Here is a 19,096-nt window from a genome sequence, read left to right on the forward strand (position 1 = left end):
CCAGAAAAGACCTCATACGCCTTCATCTGTGTTCACATTATTTCTTCTGCTTGGAATAACACACCTTTTCAATGTGGTGAAATGTTGCCCGTCCATCCAACTAATGGGAGCACTGCTTTATCTGAAACTCCCCTGGGCATTGTTTCTGCCTCATTTGTGGCCCTTATTAAATTCTTTCTAGCTTTGGAGGTCTACAACTACTCCTTAACCCTTGCTATATTCTAAGGTTCATAAGGACGGTGACCACTTGTTATTGGCTGTGTATTCCCTGTGTGTGACTAACATGGTTCTTATCCCCAGCAAAGGCTTATTGAGTTAACAAAATCAGCCTATCTATGGAGTGGAATCTAAAGCTTTCAAGACAGATGGCTGTCAACTTCTCTTTCAAGCACCTCTATTAGAGGTACTGGAAACTTCCTATAGAGCCTTGTAAAAGCCTTTTCTGAAGGCAGTTACTCTTTCAGTCACCTCTGTCTTATTCATGGCTTTACCCAGGAGAAGCGATGAGGCTGAGGTTTGTGAGTAAGTGGATAAGGCTGATGGCTGTACGGCCTAGGACACTGTGTACTTTCCTCCCACTTAATGTCATGCACATCACATCGGGGTAGCATTGAAAGTGAGGTGTTAAGCAGCTGTCTATCTATGTTCTCTAGGTCTTGATTTTGGTTTTGCCATCAGCTGGCCAGAATGCTCCTCCCACATTTAACAATCAACCTCTCAGAATTTTCCCAGAGCTGTCAATCAGTATGGTAGCCTCTCTAGGGTCCAGATTCAGCTTTGACCCTGCTGCCTCATGCACTGTTCCAAAAGGGTAGTTAGCTCTGTTCCATGTGATCTAATTGGCTCTTCTCAGCTTCAGTGTAAGTAGAGAGTACCTGATCACCAGTTTTTAAATCTCATGTTTTTCTCTTCAATCCACAAATAATCTTTTATTTTATCATTCCTTTTTGTTTCCCAAATCTCTTATAAACTTCTGAAGGTGAAACAATAGAAGCTGTCACATATCCATTTTTTAAGATAAAAAAATATTTTAAATATTCTTGCTGGAGGCCAATAATTATATCTTGTCAATAGCATTTTGTGGGCAGATCGGCCAGCCAAGCCACAGGCAAGTCTTCTCCCATAGGTTTCACTTCATTCCATTTGGATTTATTCCAAGTAGAATAAATGAGGTTGAACTGTCCAAAATGTCATATGAGCCAGTAAGCAGAAAAGAAAATGCATCTCAGATTAGCACAATTACCCAGATTCAGGCACGGCCTTCACTTCTATTTTTGTGGTATGCTAGGTTGTTGGTCACCCCATAATGCTAAATATATTTTGTTTGTCTTGAGCTATGAAGCGTTATTGGAGAATATCCCACAAGTATTAGATGCATTACGAATATGTAGCTAACTTCAGCCAGGCTTTCACACTGCTCAACAGCTCCTTGTATTGTTAAATTACCACTGCATGGAACTACCTACATGTAACAACTGTTCCAAATGGCTTACATAGCCTCAGGGCGCCCACATGGTCTTCACCTCCTGTACTCATAGCAAATTACCTCACCATTTACTTGACTGTGAGGCTCAAGTCTATTTAATATAAATACTCTTAACTGTAACCTTAATAGGAATCTCTTCAAGTTTCCTTGCACAACTTATGCTGTTCACGGATATTCAGTTCCCTCTCCTTCTGCTCACCTGGTAGAAGTGTCCTTGCCCACCCCTTTAAGTTAGGCATGGCCATGTGAATTGCTTTGGCTGATGAAATGTGAATGGGCCTCTTGCACATGGAGCTTTAAGAGTCAGAGATGATTTGACACCCTCCCTTTCCCTCCACTGTAGCTCTCGGCACAGCTCCAGATTCTGGCTCTTCTGTCATGCTGTCTTCAGGTAGAGGTAGAGCAGAGCCCCAGCTTACACACGTGGACATGAATCGGGAGCAAGAAATAAACCTTTGTGATATTGAGCCACGGAAATCTGGAGGTTTCTACCTTGTCAAAAACCTAGTCTCGGAGTGATATCAGGGAAAATGGTGGAGCAGGGAACTCCAGAATCTTGTCACTTCGCAAAAGCAGTGAATAGCTGGCAAGAACTGTCAGAAGCAATTATCAGAACTCTGGAAACTAATCAAGGGTTTATAGCAACCAGGCAAATGCTTAATCAAGAAAAAAATCACCCGAGTCTCAGTAAGAGAGCTTTGTGGCACTTCAGCTTATCTGTCCCCATTCCCTACTCCTCAGCTCAGAGACAGCCTTGGAGACAACAAGTCACATTGCTGGTACAGGTTTCTAGTACCAGAGGGAGCAGAACAGAACTCATTCTCAAAGAACTGTGGCTGTGTGTTTCGACCTGTCTGGTGGCTCCCTGCAGGACCCCCTCAAAGGGCTTGCCTTTATTTTGCCCAACTCAGACCAATCCAAGGTGGCTACTCGGGGGGCATTCATCAAAACCTTTCAAAGGCAAAGAAATTAGCAGCTGCCACTTGGGACAAGAGATAACAGGGCAGTAACAGACAAACTGAAAAGCTTGGCAGAAAAAGCTGGGTAATGGAATGATTGGTGGAAGAAAGAAATTCTAAATAAATGGAAAGATATCCTGTTTTTATGGATTGAAAGACTGAATATTGTTAAGATAGCAATACTCCTCAAATTGATCTATAGATTTTATGCAATCCCCATCAAAATTTCAATTCCTTTTTAGATGAAAAAGCTGATTCTAAAATTCATATTGAATTTCAAAGCACCCCAAACAGCCAAAATAAATCTTAAAAAAGAACAAATTTGGAGGTCTCACACATCTTGATTTCAAAACTTGCTACAGAGCTGCAGAAATCAAAACAGTGTGGTATTGGCAGGGATAGATGCATAGACCAAGGGAACAGAGATGAGAGTCCAGAAATCAACTCACACATCTATGGTCAATTAATTGTCAACAAGGGTGCCAAGACCATTCAATGAGGAAAGAATAGTCTTTTCAATGTATGGTGCTGTAACAACAGAATGACCACATGCGAAAGAATAGTGCTGAAACCTTACCTCATCTCATATACAAAAATTAACTCCAAACGGATCAAAGACTTAAATGTAAGAACTAAACCCATAAAACTCTTAGAAGAAAACATTGGGTAAATCTTAATCACCTTGGATTTGGCCATGGATTCTTAGATATGACACCAAAAGATGAAATGATATAATAAAAAATAAATTGTACTTTATCAAAATTAAAAACTTGTGCATTAAAGGACACAGTCAATAAAGTGAAAAAACAACTCACAGGAGGAAATATTTGCAAATCATATATCTGATAAGAGTCTAGTATCCATAATATATAAATAATTCTTACAACTCAACAACAAAAAGACAAATGATCCAATTAAAAATGGGAAGACAGACTTGAATAAACATTTTTCCAAATAAGATATATAAATGACAAATCAGGACATGAAAAGATGCTCAACATCATTATCATTGGGGAAATGCAAATCAAAATTGCAAAGAGAGATTACTTCACACCCTCTAAGAAGGTAATAACAATTATAATAATAATAATGTAGTAATAAAATGGAGAATAACAACTGTTCATGAGAATGACGAGAAATTGGAACTCCTATACTTTGGTAATGGGAATGTATACTGATCCAGCCACTGTGGAAAACAGTTTGACATATCCTTGAAAAGCTAAATGTGGAATTACTGTATGACCCAGCAATTACACCTGGGTGGAATCCAAAAGAACCGAAAAAAAGTGTTCAAACAAGAACTTGTATGTGAATGTTCATAGCAGAATTTTTTATCATAGCCAAGAAGTGGAAACAACCCAAATATTCATCAACTGGCAAATGCACAAATACAATGTGGTGTATCCATACAATGGAACATTATACAGCCGTATAAAGGAACAAGAGGCTTATGCGTGCCACAATGTGGATGAACTTTGACTACATTATGCCAACTGAAAGAAGCCAGACACAAACACCACATGTTGTATGACTCTATTTGCATGAAATGTCCAGAATAGGTAAATCCATGGAGATAGAAAGCAGGTCAATGGCTTCCAGGGTAAAGGAAGTTTAGGGGAATGACTGCTTCATGGGCACAGGGTTTCCTTTTAGGATGATGAAAATGTTCTGGAATAAGATACTTTACAACATTATGAATGTACTAAAAGCTACTGAATTGTACACTTTAAAGTGGTTAAAACAATGAATTTTATGTTATGTGAATTTTACCACAATAGAACAAAAAGGCCTAGTCTATCATGACTTATATTTTGCTTTCCTATTCTTCTCATCCTCCTGCCTCAGAATAGAAATTCTCTCTTTCTTTGCAAGGCGACTCCTTTGTCAGTTCCTGTGCGTCACTCCTGCTGTCTCTCCTGTCCTCTTGTGCCACCGGTCATCCCTCATGTCCAAACTCTTCCTTCAGCTACTTCCCCCAGACCTCTACACATGCTCAAATCTTCTTTATCCTAAAAATAATAAGAGCCAAGACAATCCCTCTACTTTATTTTTCTCTCAGGTTATTCTTCCACTGCTTTCCTTCCCTGTACTGTAAACATTTTACAAGCCAGGTCTGCATTCTCTTCTAATTCACCGCCTCTGTATCAGTCCTCCACACTTACGTGGGCCCCTACCCTTTGGCTAGTGTGATGACACACTTCTGGTTTATTGGCAAAAGCATCCTTCTCATTTTTCAGCCTCTATTGATACAACTGCAGTGTTTGAATCTACAACCCCACCCTTTAATTTTCTCTTCTTGGCCCTTGTGACCCTGAGCTTGTCTGTTTCTTGTCTGTTTGAACTATTCTTCTTCAGCTCCTCTGCTGACCTCTGTCTCTCAACCCTCTTTTAAATGAAACATTCAACTGGGTTCTGTCCTTAGCTGGGTTCATGTCCCCCAGCTCCCTTCTGTCAAGGTCATATCATTCTTCAAGGACTTAATCAATTCTACCTTCTGCATGAGGCCTTTCCAAATCTCATAAGTTAAATTAATAAATTTTTATTCTTCTACAACAATATTTCCTGTGGTCGGCCTTATCTCATGGTCATTTATTTAAGTGTCATACATCCCAGTGTAGGATTTTATAGAGCGGGATTCGGTTCTTTTTTATCCCTGTACATCAGTTACTACCTAGTGTAGTAGCTAGAACCTAGTAGTATTGGATAAATTGTATTTTATTTTCTTCAGCTCTCAGAAATGAACAACTACAATGTCATATCATTGACATCTAAGTCAATGAACCATATTAGAATGTGTAAAGGTAAATTTAAGTGATTTCTACTCACTCTGCCACAAAGTTCTCCCATGGATTCCCTGAAAGTGTGATCTGTGAGGATGCATGTGACTTAGCATCTGATTAACCAACTATGGATGCTATTCCAACACCGCTCTTTGAAGACGGGATTGTAAGCATAATCAAACAAGACAGATGGTATTCGCATCCTCCAAATACTCTAAAACCACAAAAAAAGAAGATAAGGATATATTGCTCTGAGAAATCTCATTCAGAGGCCTAAACTTGAACACTGTGCCAGCCTTTTAAATCATCCTCAGACGTATTCCCAATCCATGCGGTCAATCAACATCCTGGAGCCACTGCTATGCACTCAGCATGGTTCCAGTCTCAGCCCTCACAGAGCCTACATGTTAGTAGAGGAGGGGCTGAAGAAAATAAATACACAAACAAGAGAATTTTGGAAGTGATTTTTGCTATGAAGAACCAAAGCTGAGTGAAGGAATAGAGAGAGATGGAACAGAAGATGCATTATCTTATGTGATCAGGAAAGTTCTGTGCATGCGACATTTAAACAGATGTGAAAGCCTAAAGGAAGCCAGCCATGCAAAGACCTAGAAATAGAGTTGTCTTAGCAGAGGGAGGAACAGCTGGGAAGCCTTAAGGCAGGAAAACTTGGTTTGTCCTGTGCCAGGAGACCTTATAGCTGGAGCATGGTGGGGGTGTGGCTCTCAGTGAGGCAGAACAGCTAGGCGGGGTGGGGGATGGGAGACAGGACTGTGTCAGGTCTCATAGGCCACGGTATGGTGTTGGGCTTTTATTCTCTGGACATGAGGAAGCCACTGGAGGGATTTAAATGGGTAAGAAATAGGATCTGACTCATCTTTTTAAAATAGCATCTTGGCCGCTCGTAGAGGTGGCATGAAGAGATGTGGAGAGGCAGTTAGAAGACCATGGCGAACCAGGTGGCTCAGGCCATCATAGATGTAGACGTGAGGATGCGGTCACAGAATATCTGAGCAGATTTCCTGATTTCCCTTTTAGCCATTTCTCCCTTCATTTCTTTCTTGTGTTTGTCTTTCACTAGACTAAGAAAATATAAGCTTTTGCCCTTAACAAATACACTGGGAGTGCTCCTTTAAACACAAATACCTAAGAAATTTAAACAAAGAGAAAGGGAGGAACGAGGGGCCATGCATGTTTTAACTTTCCTTTAGATCTGGTGATCTGATTTCTTCAGACACTGGGCACCTAGACCAGAGCTTATTTTCATGACTGGATTCCAGCCTCATAAAATAAAGGCACACCTACATATACAGTCGCTTTCTCAGCGAATACATCTTGTTGATAGCTTAAAATTAAAGGCTATTCTCTAATTGTGTTAACTGTAGATATTTGTCGCTTAAAGCAGAAAATGAAAACCAAAAAAACCATCTAATTTATTTCAACAGCTTTGCTATTTGGCAGATTTCTAAAATCCACATATGCTAATGTTTGTGTTAATTGCTTAACACCATGATACTTGTCAGAACCAAATCCTTTTGTAATTAATTACTTAAAACCCATCTAGCACCAAATCATCAGTGGAAGCATGAATGGTTTGAAAATTTTCTTGTGATATTATGTGCATTTTTAAATCAACATATGTTAATAATTAATTTGGAAAGAAAGTATTTAACGACACATTTAAATAGCCTACCAATGTGTAAAATGATTATTCTCTATGATGAAGACAATTTATCAGTAAATTAACAAATACATTTTAAGCACGTGTCCAGGATATTATAATATAACTGGGGGAAGACACAACAATTACACATAAGCTTGTTAGCTCTAAAGTATAGGACATTTATTGTTTCCAGCAGTAATATTTTTTCAATGCAACAATCCAGTGTTTGCTTGAAATATTTCAAAATCACAATGAGTAAAATTCAATCTGAGATTCTCCTGCTCTCACGTGCTCTCTGCCCAGCTTTTCCTCAGCCAATGCAGTAATGGGCTCAGGTGGCTCAAGATGGAGAAAGGAATCTCTACACTCAGCAACAATGATGGCTCTGATGCTGGCAGACATGATTTTTCTGGATATGACCGCCCCTCTTCAGGATAGCTTAGCTTCTTCTTGACTCATACACAGTATCTCTCTCAGCTGTGGTGATGAGGCTGCACCCCTTACTGTCAGGAACTTCATGAGAAAGTCTGTAACCTCATGGTTATCTCAGTACAGATGCAGGAACCGTGTTTCCCTCTTTTGTTGGATGCCCAAGATACTATGGAAGACGTGAGACTAAAGAGTAGCATCATGGGTGATAAGGCTAAAAGCACGAGGTGAATTCTGGCCCTGAAGTAGCCCATTGAGGACATCATCACCAACCAAGCAGCACAGAGAAAACCTGGCATCTACCTTCGACAACAAACCTTACTGAGGCTCCATTAAACTCCATGGCCAACAAAGTAAAGATGCCACAGGTTGTGTTTGAGACCTTCAGTGGAACCTCTGTGTACATTGCTTTACAGGCTGTACTGTCCCTGAGTACTTTGGTCATACCACCGTATTGTTATGGACTCTGGGGGTAGTGTCACTAATGTAGTGTCCATATACAACTGTCATGCCCTGCCGCATGCCATCCCATGCCTGGACTTGGCTGGCTGTGACTTGACAGACTACTTCAAGCAGGAGAGGTTCTAGGTTCACTACCATAGCTGAGAATGGAACTGAATGACTCTGAAGAGAAGCTGTGCTATGTTGCTGTGGACTTTGAGCAGGAGATGGCTACTATTACTTCCTCCTCCTTCAAGAAGAGCTACAGGCGGGACCAGCCTGGTGGATCAGCAGTTAAGTTCTCACATTCCACTTCGGCAGCCCAGGGTTCACTGGTTTGGATTCTGGGTGCAGACCCACACACCGCTTGTTAAGCCATGCTGTGGCATTGTCCCACATATAAAGTAGAGGAAGACAGGCACAGATCACAGATATTAGCTCAGGGCCAGTCTTCCTCAGCAAAAAAGAGGAGGATTTGCGGCAGATGTTAGTTCAGGGCTAATCTTCCTCAAAGAAAAAAAAAAAAGAAGAAGAAGACCTACCGGCTTCCTCATGCTCAGCTGATTACCATTGATAGTGAAAAGTGGTGTTTCCAAAGGTGTTCTGTTGACCATCCTTTCTGGGCATGGAATCCTGTGGCACTCATGAGGCTGCTTTAAACTTGGTCATGAAGTGTGATGTTGATAAAGAAAGGGGCCTATATGTCGGAAGAGTGCTGTCTCATCGTATTACTAGGTACCTGGCGTTGCTGACTGAATACAGAAAGAAATCATAGCCCTGGCAGCCACATGAAGAAAATGAAAATAATTGCTCCATCTTCCAGCAAATGCAGATCAGTAAGCATGATAATGAATGAATCTGGCCCATCCATTTTCTACCACAAATGGTTCTAATTGAACTGCTAGCAGATGTGTAGCATTTGCTTTGTAATTTAATTCACAAGTGTGAATTTAACCTAGTAAATATATACACCTCATAACCATATGATCTCTGTTCAATGAATTGGCTGCCTTTTGCCTTAAAGTCTATATGTCTGATAATGCTATAGCTACTCTATCTTCCCTATAATTAGTATTTGCCTGTTATATCTCATTTTTAAACACCTTTACTTTCAGTCTTGACATTTCTTTATTCCATCTGACAATCTGTTTTAAGTGGTGAGTTTAATTCATTTAAATTTGCTGTGATTGCTGACATTTTTGGACTTTACTCTCTTCTTTTTCTGTTTCAATTTGCTCCACCTTTTGTGTATTTCATGCTTTTACATTCTTCTTTCTTGCTTTTTAAACTGTGGCTTGAAATAGCAGTCGTATGTCTCCCCCGACTTGAATTTCTTGTGCTTTCATGACCTTTCATGCTCCACCTACCCACATGTTGCGGACGTTATCTAGAATATTAATTGAATTATTATAGAAATTCTTCTTCATTTACTTTTGTTTTGCCTTAACCATTTTTAAAATAACTACAAACTCTTCCAATACTTATGACTACCTAATACCCGATCTCCTCTAATATTTATTTTTCTTCCTATTTGAGAACTTCTTTCCAAATAGTTTTCAATGTGAGTCATTCTGTGGCAAATTTTTCAGGTATTGTGTGCTAAAACATTTATTTTAGACATTTACATTTGAATAAAAATTTTTATAAATATAAAACCATAAGCTGAAAATTCTTTTCCTCTGATATTTTCAAGTATTGCTCCATTGTCTTCTCACATTCAGTGTTATTGTACAGAAGTCTGCTGTCAGTCTGACTCTTATTTCTCTGTAGATGATCCACTCGTGGGCTCTAGAGGGTTTCAAAACTTTGTTGTCTTCTTTTTTTTAGATTTCACTAATATTTGCCTAAGTGTTAGTTTTTTCTTCTCTCTGGCCCCTAAATTTGTTTATCATTTCTTTTAGAAAATATTCATACAGCTTCATTTTTTTTTCTCTCCTTCTAATTGCCTATTATCTGGATATCGGTCCTTCTATCTATCCACCATAATCTCTTAAGTTTCCTTTTTAATTTACAATTTCTTCATTGTTCCCTGCTGTAATCTCAGAAGTTTCCCCAGACTGATCCTCCAACTCACTAATACATTCTTTAGGTGCATGTTATTCCATTATTTATCTCGATTATTGTGTTCTTATTAACTACTATATTTTCAAAGCTACTATTTCCATTTGGTTATTTTTTTGTGATTTTTTTTGTTCTTGTTCCATATTTTTAATGTCTTCCCTTATCCATTTTAGTATAGTTAATACCCTTCAACTTGTGGTCCATCTGTTCTTATACACCTGCTTTTTTTGGTTTATATTTTTCAGTTGGGCGTTTTCCTTTATGATAGCTGTCCTCTTCAGATATCCTATTATTTTGGCCTGTGACCTATTCTCCCTGAGAATATCAGTTCCTCTCTCTGTCAGTGTGTACTGGGTAAAGCAGAAAGTCATTCCCCAATGTGTGTTAGCTCTGTAATTCAAGAGGAGAGAAGAGGAACCTTAAGGCTCTTCTGAAGGTGGAGCATCCCACAACTAATCACTCACATTTTCTGTCGTCTCACCAAACAACTCTTTAGGTCAGGCCTTCATTTTTAAGCCTCCGGGGAGAAACAGCATATGGAGGAGGAAGTCTCAAGAGATGAAAATTCATCTGCCCTGTGGCCTTAAAAGGGAGAAATGGAGGAGTCAATGTCAAAGGTTAATCAGCGTCCACCAGTTGATCCAGCCATTCACCTCTCAAGGTTTCTGAGCTGCTCTCTGGATACTGCAGGAATCCAGACCATTGCTCAGGTGTCTGCAGAAAAGGGGCAAACAGTCACTGTTACAAGGCAACAGTGGGGAAAAGATGAAAGAAACTATCAACTACTTCTCAGTAACACAGACTCCTACACTTACAAGAGCTGCCTTTTACCTCACACGACCGCAGCTTCCTCCACATTATTCAAAGCAGCCCTCATCCCCCCTAGATTGTCTCACATTTTTAAGTTGAGTCCAAGTTTCCCTCTACAATTTCTTCAGTGTTGATTTGGGAGAAGGGAATTTACAAGCTCATGATGATTACTATATTGATAGGAACCGGAAGTTCCTACCAATAAGGGGAAAAATAAAAACACTATAAATATCCATGAATAAGGCAATGGTTATATTAATTGTGATGTATTTATATCATAGAATACTCTGCATCTGTTTAAAAAAAATGAGGTGGATTTAAATGCACTGATAGAGGAAGAGGACCATAACATTGTAATAGAAATGAAGCAGGAAAATACATATACCGTGATGTCATTTTGTAACATCTTTACGAATATGTATTTGTATATAAGCATAAGAAAAGTCTCAATGGATATACACTTAGTAAAAATTGTCAGAGTTGGGTAAACGAATCAGAAGAGACTTTCACTTTTTGCTTTACACATATTTAAATTATTTGGATGCTTTCTAAGTATTTATTATGTGCCACAATGAATCCTTAAAAAAATGGAGAGGATAGATTCTTATAACCATACTGGATGGAAGGTCCCCTTACAGGATGCTACTTCATTCTTCCTAAGTGTCCCACACATTGTACACATCTCTTTTCTGTCCCTTTTCCACAAAAGCAAAAAATTCCCTTGCACTCTATCCTGGGAAATTGTCAGTTGTTGATAATTGTTGGTTGTTTATTGAGTAAATAACATTAATAAATGAATGAATGCATGAAATAAAACTGGAGAAGCTATATCAAATAAAATTACAGTTTTCTTCTTTGATTGCTTATTTATATAGTTATTCCAAATTGAAGGTCAATCTAACTCACAATTTTTACCTCCTTAATAGGATGGAAACACCATGCTTACCTTCATTTATTCACCATTATGGACATATCCCTCAGGATACAGCCAGTTTCTCCTCTCTTCTCACAACTTCCTCAGAAAAAAGTTGGAAGTCCATAAAATTAGACTCTTGCATTTCATAGAGGTATCTCGCTTTTGTAAACGGTGTAGTTCTCTGAATTCCAGAAGGCCTGTATTCACAGCTATTTATAGAAAAAGAGTTGCTTGCAAAAATAAAAGCAGAATGATTTTTTTCAAAAACATAAATTTGGAAATGTAACAACCAGTTGTCCAAGTATCTATTGAAAGGAGGTCTGTTAGTTCTCTAACAGTTTTAATGCAGGTGGTATCATTTGAAGTTAATAAAATTGTTGGAGCTGGTATACTTATTACTGGTTGGTAATTTGTTCATGATCGTAAGCAAGTGATGACCAATCAAACTTTTGAATTCTGAAAGCTCTTTGACACCAGAATGTTGTCTTTAATGATCCATTAAAAAAAATATTGTGCTGCTTATTTGCCTAAAGGGAATGTTTATTAAAATCCACAACCTATTGAATTTGGAACACTTGGCAAGACACTGTCTCACCATAGTACCGCAAAAAGGGAGGCATTTGTCAACATAGTACAGGATGCAGTATTACTCAACACGCATATAACTGATTATTCTAGTTCATTTACCATTATATTTGACTGTTAAAACTTGCTTGTACTTTTAGATATGTACATTGGCAACGTATTCAAGCACAAGGAGGTGTAAATGAAAATGTATTGTCTGGAATGACCAAGGCAAGGAACAGCGTGGACTTGAAACTTGGATAGAATTGTGTTCACATCCTAGCTCAACCACTAACCGAAGCAAAATTTACTTTACTGCTCTAAGCATCAGCTTCTCATGTGTAAACTGGAGATAAGAATGCCTGCTCCCTGGAGTGGTAAAGGAATAAATGAAATTATGTTTATAAATGTCTGGCATATACTGGGCAGTCCAAGCATGGTAGTAATTATTATTCTGTCTCTTGCCAGCTTTGCCCTTCTTTATGCCTTGCCAACACGTACAAAGACTCAGCCAGCTTTTCCCATACACTCTCTTCTTTAAACCAACCCTCACTCTCCTAGGAGAGACACAGGATGCAAAGTGAGTGAAATCAACAATTTATTTGACATTTATTGGGATTTGCCACCTGCAGCTGCTTATGACAGCAGGCCTGATGTTCTGAAAATCCTGACCGCTGGACAGAGGATGAACCACTTCCAGGACAGTCAAAAAGAGAAGGGAAGTGAGTTTCAGAGGGGCTCTCCTACTTTTCCAGCTGGCTAGTTGCCAGTAATTCTTACCTGCTGGAGTGTTAAATAGGGGAAGAGGTAAAATTTTTAAGGTCAATGGGGCTCAATTCCAAGGCAAAACAGAAAAGCTACTTTCTGTGTGTGTTTTTTTTTTTTTATTTTAGAAGGAAACTTGTAAAATAAGGCTTTGTTTCTGCTTTACTGAATGCAGGCTAGTGTACGGCCGTCGCTCCAGCTCTGTGATGTTATGTTTTGTTCACAGGAGCCCTGAGGGAAAGCAGAACTCATGCTTCTCCACGGGTACACCTTCCGACTCAAGGCAAAAACAGCTAACGGTTGTGAAACACATCAACTGAAAGGCTAACGCAGGAAGCCAGTCTGTTTCTATTCTTAAGTTCAGTCACTGCTTGCTTGAATGTGTGCGTGTGTGTGTGTGCGTGTGTATATTTCAAGCCACTGTTTCAAACAAGTTAGAAAATGTAAATTTTCCATATTAATTCTTCCTTGGCATTTTCTACAGAAAGGCCCAATTAACTGTTTCATTGCATGGGAAGTGCACTATGGAAGGTTTATTACTGAGAGCTCTTTCTGCCAAAACTGAGAGAATGTTTTTACCAAACGCACGGTAGAAAAAAATTAACTTTAGAAAAGAATGCTTAAAAATAAATGCATATACTGAATTGTCAACTTTGCCATCTAGAAAGGGATTTGCAAGAGACAAAACTGTGAACAATCAATAACCAAAGATCAACTTTCAGAGTGGACTTGGCCCTGACTCCTGGTCTACTTCACTCAGAAACATCCAGATGGGACCCTACTTAGCTCTAGGATGATCCAAAGAAGAAGAGGAAAGTAAAGATGTAGTTTACCACATTTACATTCAAAGAGACAAAAATCAGCAGCCTCAGAAAAATAAAATAAAATTTACTATCCATGCATGGTAAAAAAAAAAAAAAAAACAAAGTCTCAAGTTATATCCTGAAGAAAACATTTTAACTGACAAAGGGCATCTGCAAAAAGCATCCTACCAACATCAAAATTAAAATGTCGAAAGTATGTCCTTGAATATCAGGGACAAGCCAAGAATTCCCCTTATCCCTACCCCTCTCAACAGGGTTCCGGAGACCCTAGCCGGTACAGTCAAACAAGACGAAGAAGTAAAATATGAAGGGATTTGAAAGTAAGAAATAAAATATTCTTTATTTGCCAATATTGTGGTTGAATTCATAAAAAGTCCCCTCCCCAAAATCCCGTGAACAAATTGTTCAAATTAATAAGACAGTTTTTCAAAATATTGGATAAAAAATTAAACGTGCAAAAGTCAAACATATTTCTTTACATCAACAACCAAGAAGCTAAACAACATAAGTGTCTACTTTTTATAAAGATAATAACAATACCAGACACATACATTACTTAGGTTATGTCAAAGATTGTTCTATACACTTTGCATATATAACAGTTTTAAAATCTGTGTAATTTCTTTGACGCTTCTCCCTTTGTATCCCCCCTTCCCTCAAATGTGGGCTAGACAGAATGATTCGTTCTACTGAGTAGAATGGGGGTGGAAGTGATGCAACGTGATTCTGAGACTAGGTTGTAAAGAAAATAGCTTCTTCCAGGCTCTTCTTCCCCATCATTTGCTCTGGAGGAAGTCAGCCACTATGTCATAAGGCACTTCAGCATCTCTGGATGAGGCCCACAGGAAGAGGAACTGAGCTCTCCTCTCAACAGCCAGCACTAACTTGCCAGCCAGTGAGTGATCCAGTCTAGCCCCATCATCTTCACTGACACATCATCGGAGACCTTGAGTCAGGTCTCCCCAGCCAAGCCTCTCCCATCTTCTTGAACCACAGAAATTGTGAAAGATAACAAATGCTTATCGTTGTTTTAAGCCACAAAATTTTGCAGTAATTTGTAACAAAGCAATAGACGGCAATACACATTGTGCACTCCTCACAACATCTCTTCAAGTTAGATACTATTACTATGGTCAAGTTACAGACGAAGCAAGAGAGGCAGAGAGGCATTAAGCAGCATGCTCAAGGTCACACAGTGGAGATGTGTAACCAGCAGAGATGGGGCTCAAGCGCAGCCAGTCAACTCCCAAATTTTGTGTTTCTATCTGTGATGCTACACTACATCGCGTTTCTCCCCAAACTCTCAAACAGACCTAATATTTTATTCAATCTCCTTTTGCACTAAGTACCTCTCTCCTGCAGACTTCCAACTTCCTGATTCCATAGGGCTAAGTAGTTGGGACTTCTCTTCTCTTGCTGGGCTCTACCTTTCCTGGGCCTATACCATCCTCTTTGTTTTGAGAATAAAATTTCCTCTTCTCCAAGATCAAGAAAAGAAAATACTAATTGTTATTTTGCCCAAAATTCTGACTTGTTATTTTGCCCAAAACCCAAGTCATAAACAAGATACCTCAGAACAGCTTTTAAACCTATGCCAGTCCATCACTGATAGCTTTATGTAAGTACTCAGGCATCCTACAGTTGCCCGTCGAGCGGACACTTCGCTCTAGTGTGCTTCTAAAGTCAGCCAGTCCCTAACTCCACCCTCATCAGGACCTGTAGAAAAGTCTGCTTTTTGCTTTGCTCAGAGACTGCATTCAACACCCACCATTCTCGCCTGCTTAGCAAGTCATAAACTTGGCTGTTTGGTTTCAGATATGTATATGTAGAGCAGTCTCCTTTGATACTTTTTCTACCCTCTTAACTTGCTGGAGTAAATCTTGAAATAGCTCTCTAAACAGGAATATGTGGGAGATAGCCTTTCTGAGTCATCACGTCTGAAAACCCTTCTTCCTGACTTACTCGGTTGACAGTTTGCCTGGGAACAGAATTCAAAGTCAGGTATTAACATTTTTCCTTAAATTTTGAAGAGATTGCATCACTGTCTTTTAAGCCCCAGTGGTTGCTAATGACAATTCTGATGCCAATATGATTCGTATGACTTTGGAAGTAATTTTTTCCCCTCTAAAAATTTTTAGAATTTTTTCTCTATTTTGACGTTCTGAAATTTCAGAAGAATTTTTTAGATAGCTTTCATTTTTTATTAACTGTGCTGGCCGTTCTGTGATTCCCTGCAATCTGAAGACTTCCATCCTTCATTTGCTTTCATATATCCCGTCTTCTTTCTCTTCTTTTTCCATTTTGATAGATGTCCTAAATTTTATTCTCCAGTCCTTCTGCTGAAAGTTTTAATGTTTAAAGTGATAAATTTTATGTGTAAATTTGGCTAGATCACAGTACCCAGATATTTGGTCAAACACTAGTCTAGACATTACTGTGAAGGTATTTCTTAGGTGAGATTAATATTTAAATCAGTAGATTTTGAGTAAAGCAGATTGCCCTCCAAAATGTGGCTGGGCCTCATTCAGTCAGTTGATGATGTTAAGAGAGAAAAGATTGAGGTCCCCTGAGGAAGAGGGAATTCTGTCTCCAGGCTGTCTTTGGACTTAAGCTGTAATGCCAACCCTTCCCTGCATCTCCAGCCAGCCAGCCTGTCCTGAGGACTTCGGATGAGCCAGACTCCACAATTGTGTGAGCCAATTCCTTAAATAAATCTCCTTCTTCACCATCCCCCCCCCCCCCCACACACACACACACAATCCTCTCCCTCTTTTTTGTTGTTTTTGCTGCTTTGCTCTCTTTCATGCTGCATTCTTCTAATATCACTCCGGTACACAGTTGCCCATTTGTATTTATGAAGGAAAAAGGAAATAGTTTGTATCTCACCAGTTTATTTCATAAATATGGGAAGCATTAATGTACATAATAAACAAAGTGTTAATGTATATAATATGTCTCTTGTACTCCCCAAGGGGCTTCACCCAAGGGTATGGCAGCAGCTCCTTCTCAGAGGTGCACAGGTGTTTGATGCTGCACTTCCCTCCATCCCTCCTTCTCCCACTGTGCAGCCCAGTGTGCTCCCCCAGGGTGAGGCGGAAAAGGGGCCTCTCACTGATCATGCCAGGGTATCCTCGAGGTATTTTGCCCTCTTTCTTAGGAACCTTGGCTTTTGCAATCAAAAGCTGAGAGTGAGTGTGAATTTTAAATTCTCTGATTGTGCTGTAACAATGTTTTTGGAGGCAATGGATACCAGTGGCCTATTTTGCATGCTGAGAGCCACAGGGCCATAAATAAAAGCATTCCTGGGAGCAACACAACAGAAACCCACCTGGTTATCAGATCAAAGTATCCCCGACCCACAGCATGCCCAGGCCGGAATGAAAAAGGTGGTCTGTCTTCCCATTTCACATTTCTGCCACCTAGTCCTTCAATGCTGCTGCTTAAAAGGTGTCTATTTTCAAAATTTGCTGTCATCATCCTATCATTCGTCACTTTCTGGCCAGACTTAGGGTGCTGGGAAATGGTAATTCAAGCTTCATTTTGCCTTCCTGAAAAGGCAAGAGCATCATCCAGTGGCAAACCTGTAACTGCATGATTTTCAGTTTACACGGACCGGATACCATCTCGACGTAGAGAAAAGGTGTACTTTCCTAATGAGGTTTCCAGGCAGAGTGGTAAGGAATTTAAAGGACTGCTTATTTCCCAGCTTCCTTTGAAACTTTCAGGCCCAGTGCTTGCAAGGTCCCCGAGACCTGCTTCCTGAACACTCATGGCAAGAAGCCTTCTTTCTCATGTCCTCATTAGGAATTTCTTAGCTTTGTTGTTCATAACTAAATTCTGAGAACCAGGGCTCTAAGGGACCCAGGCCACAAAGACCATAGCTCTTCCAAAGAACTGTTATTCTTTCTCCTAAAAACAACTTCTTAGCATGTTTCCCTCATTGCCCTAGCCACCAAGATGCTCAAAGTCAAGCACAAAGTCATTTCTAACCAATATGGTGAGATTTTTAAACAAAGTTAATAATCCCTGGCCCCTAGAGTGGTTAAGTATGTCTGTAAGTTTCCTATGAAAGATCCCTTTCTTTTAGTTTTGAAGGCATGCTTATGTGCGCGCGCGCGTGTGTGTGTGCATGCATTTTTAAATCCTCTATTATTTATTATCAGGATAACTATTGGCATTTTAAAGATTTATCTTGGTATGTTTAATATACTTATAAGTAGTATTTTTTAAGATGTTATATAGTAGATTCTGCTGGAAAACTCCATTGAGCCTGGAAATTATAACATGCTCAAAAATTACCAGGTCTCAAAAAGATGCATAATTTCTCCCAAAATTTCCACTACCTCACTATAATCTAACAGTATTTTCACCTAAACTCTCTGACTTAAAAGGAAAAACATGAGCCAAACCAGTTGAAACTCATGCCATTTTCTAAGTCTCACCATCAGATTCCAACATGCTGGGACCGTATAAGGTCAATGTGCACGGGGCCACCACCTTGGTAGAATTTAAGGCCTGGGAGCAAGATATTTTTGGCAGAGACAGTCTGTTTCTTTAAGATTTGTCCTTTGGTTTTCCTTAGCAACTTCGTCGTAGCATGAAAGAAACGTTAAACAGCTGGGTTGCGGTGTGGGGATGAAGAACGTGGGTAATAGTGCAAATGTCGATTCTAGCCAGCTAATTAGCATAAAGATTTTTTAAAACAAAAGCTGTCTCCTGTTTTTAATTTCATGTTGTTAAAATTTATTGTAACTATCCAGAGGGTTCTGGAATGCATGCTTGAGAAGAGTCAACATAGGTTTGAGCCCTTATCTTCTCCTTCAGCAGCCTAATGCTCACCTCTCGGACTCTCTTCTGATATTTAGGCCAAGAATTAACAATGCCCATGTTTCAGTGAAACCTTGTTGTAAGACATGCCTACAAACTTTTGCCTGTTCCTTTCATACAGGCCAATGATCTTGGGAAAATCCTGGGTAAATGAATTCATGAATGACATAGAAATCTATCTTCTTCATCTGGACCTCATGGGAGTCTAGTCTTTACTTACCTTTTCATTTTCATTCTTTTGGAAAGCAGTTGAGACATTTATTTGCACACAAGAAAATTATATGCCAGCTGTGAAGTTGGCATTCACATTTGTGACAGCCCATCCCCCATATGATCCCTGTTACTCCTGAAACCCTCACATCTTCTAAAGTTACTGGCATGTCATTTTTCCTGTTGGAGACTCTCAGAGGTTTGGGCCAGAATGCATGTCAGCGTGTATTGTGGGGAGAACAATACATTCTCTCCTTGCTAGTCTCCAAGGAAGGAAGAAAAAGAATATTAAATACTTAGGACCTTCAGTTAATTACAAAATCACCAGAAATAGGACAGGATTAAATTGACCCTCTTATTC

At 39.4% G+C, this 19,096-nt stretch overlaps 2 long non-coding RNA genes across 7 annotated transcripts in view; one reads left to right on the forward strand and one right to left on the reverse strand.

Moving 5' to 3' along the window:
* LOC106781985 (uncharacterized) overlaps positions 1 to 11,488 on the forward strand; it is a 327,364-nt gene extending 315,876 nt beyond the window's left edge. For all 6 annotated transcript variants that reach the window (XR_011429326.1, XR_011429323.1, XR_011429324.1 and 3 more), the window contains one exon: positions 10,316 to 11,488. This is a non-coding gene — a long non-coding RNA (uncharacterized lncRNA). The remainder of the gene's footprint in view (positions 1 to 10,315) is intronic.
* Positions 1 to 11,775, reverse strand: part of LOC138919289 (uncharacterized) — a 62,615-nt gene extending 50,840 nt beyond the window's left edge. The window contains exons 1-2 of the long non-coding RNA XR_011429334.1: positions 11,576 to 11,775; positions 10,284 to 10,401 (exon numbers count right to left, since the gene is read on the reverse strand). This is a non-coding gene — a long non-coding RNA (uncharacterized lncRNA). The remainder of the gene's footprint in view (positions 1 to 10,283; positions 10,402 to 11,575) is intronic.
* Positions 11,776 to 19,096: the final 7,321 nt, after the last annotated feature.

Source organism: Equus caballus, chromosome 19, assembly GCF_041296265.1.
Source record: "Equus caballus isolate H_3958 breed thoroughbred chromosome 19, TB-T2T, whole genome shotgun sequence".
Classification (NCBI taxonomy): Eukaryota; Metazoa; Chordata; class Mammalia; order Perissodactyla; family Equidae; genus Equus; species Equus caballus.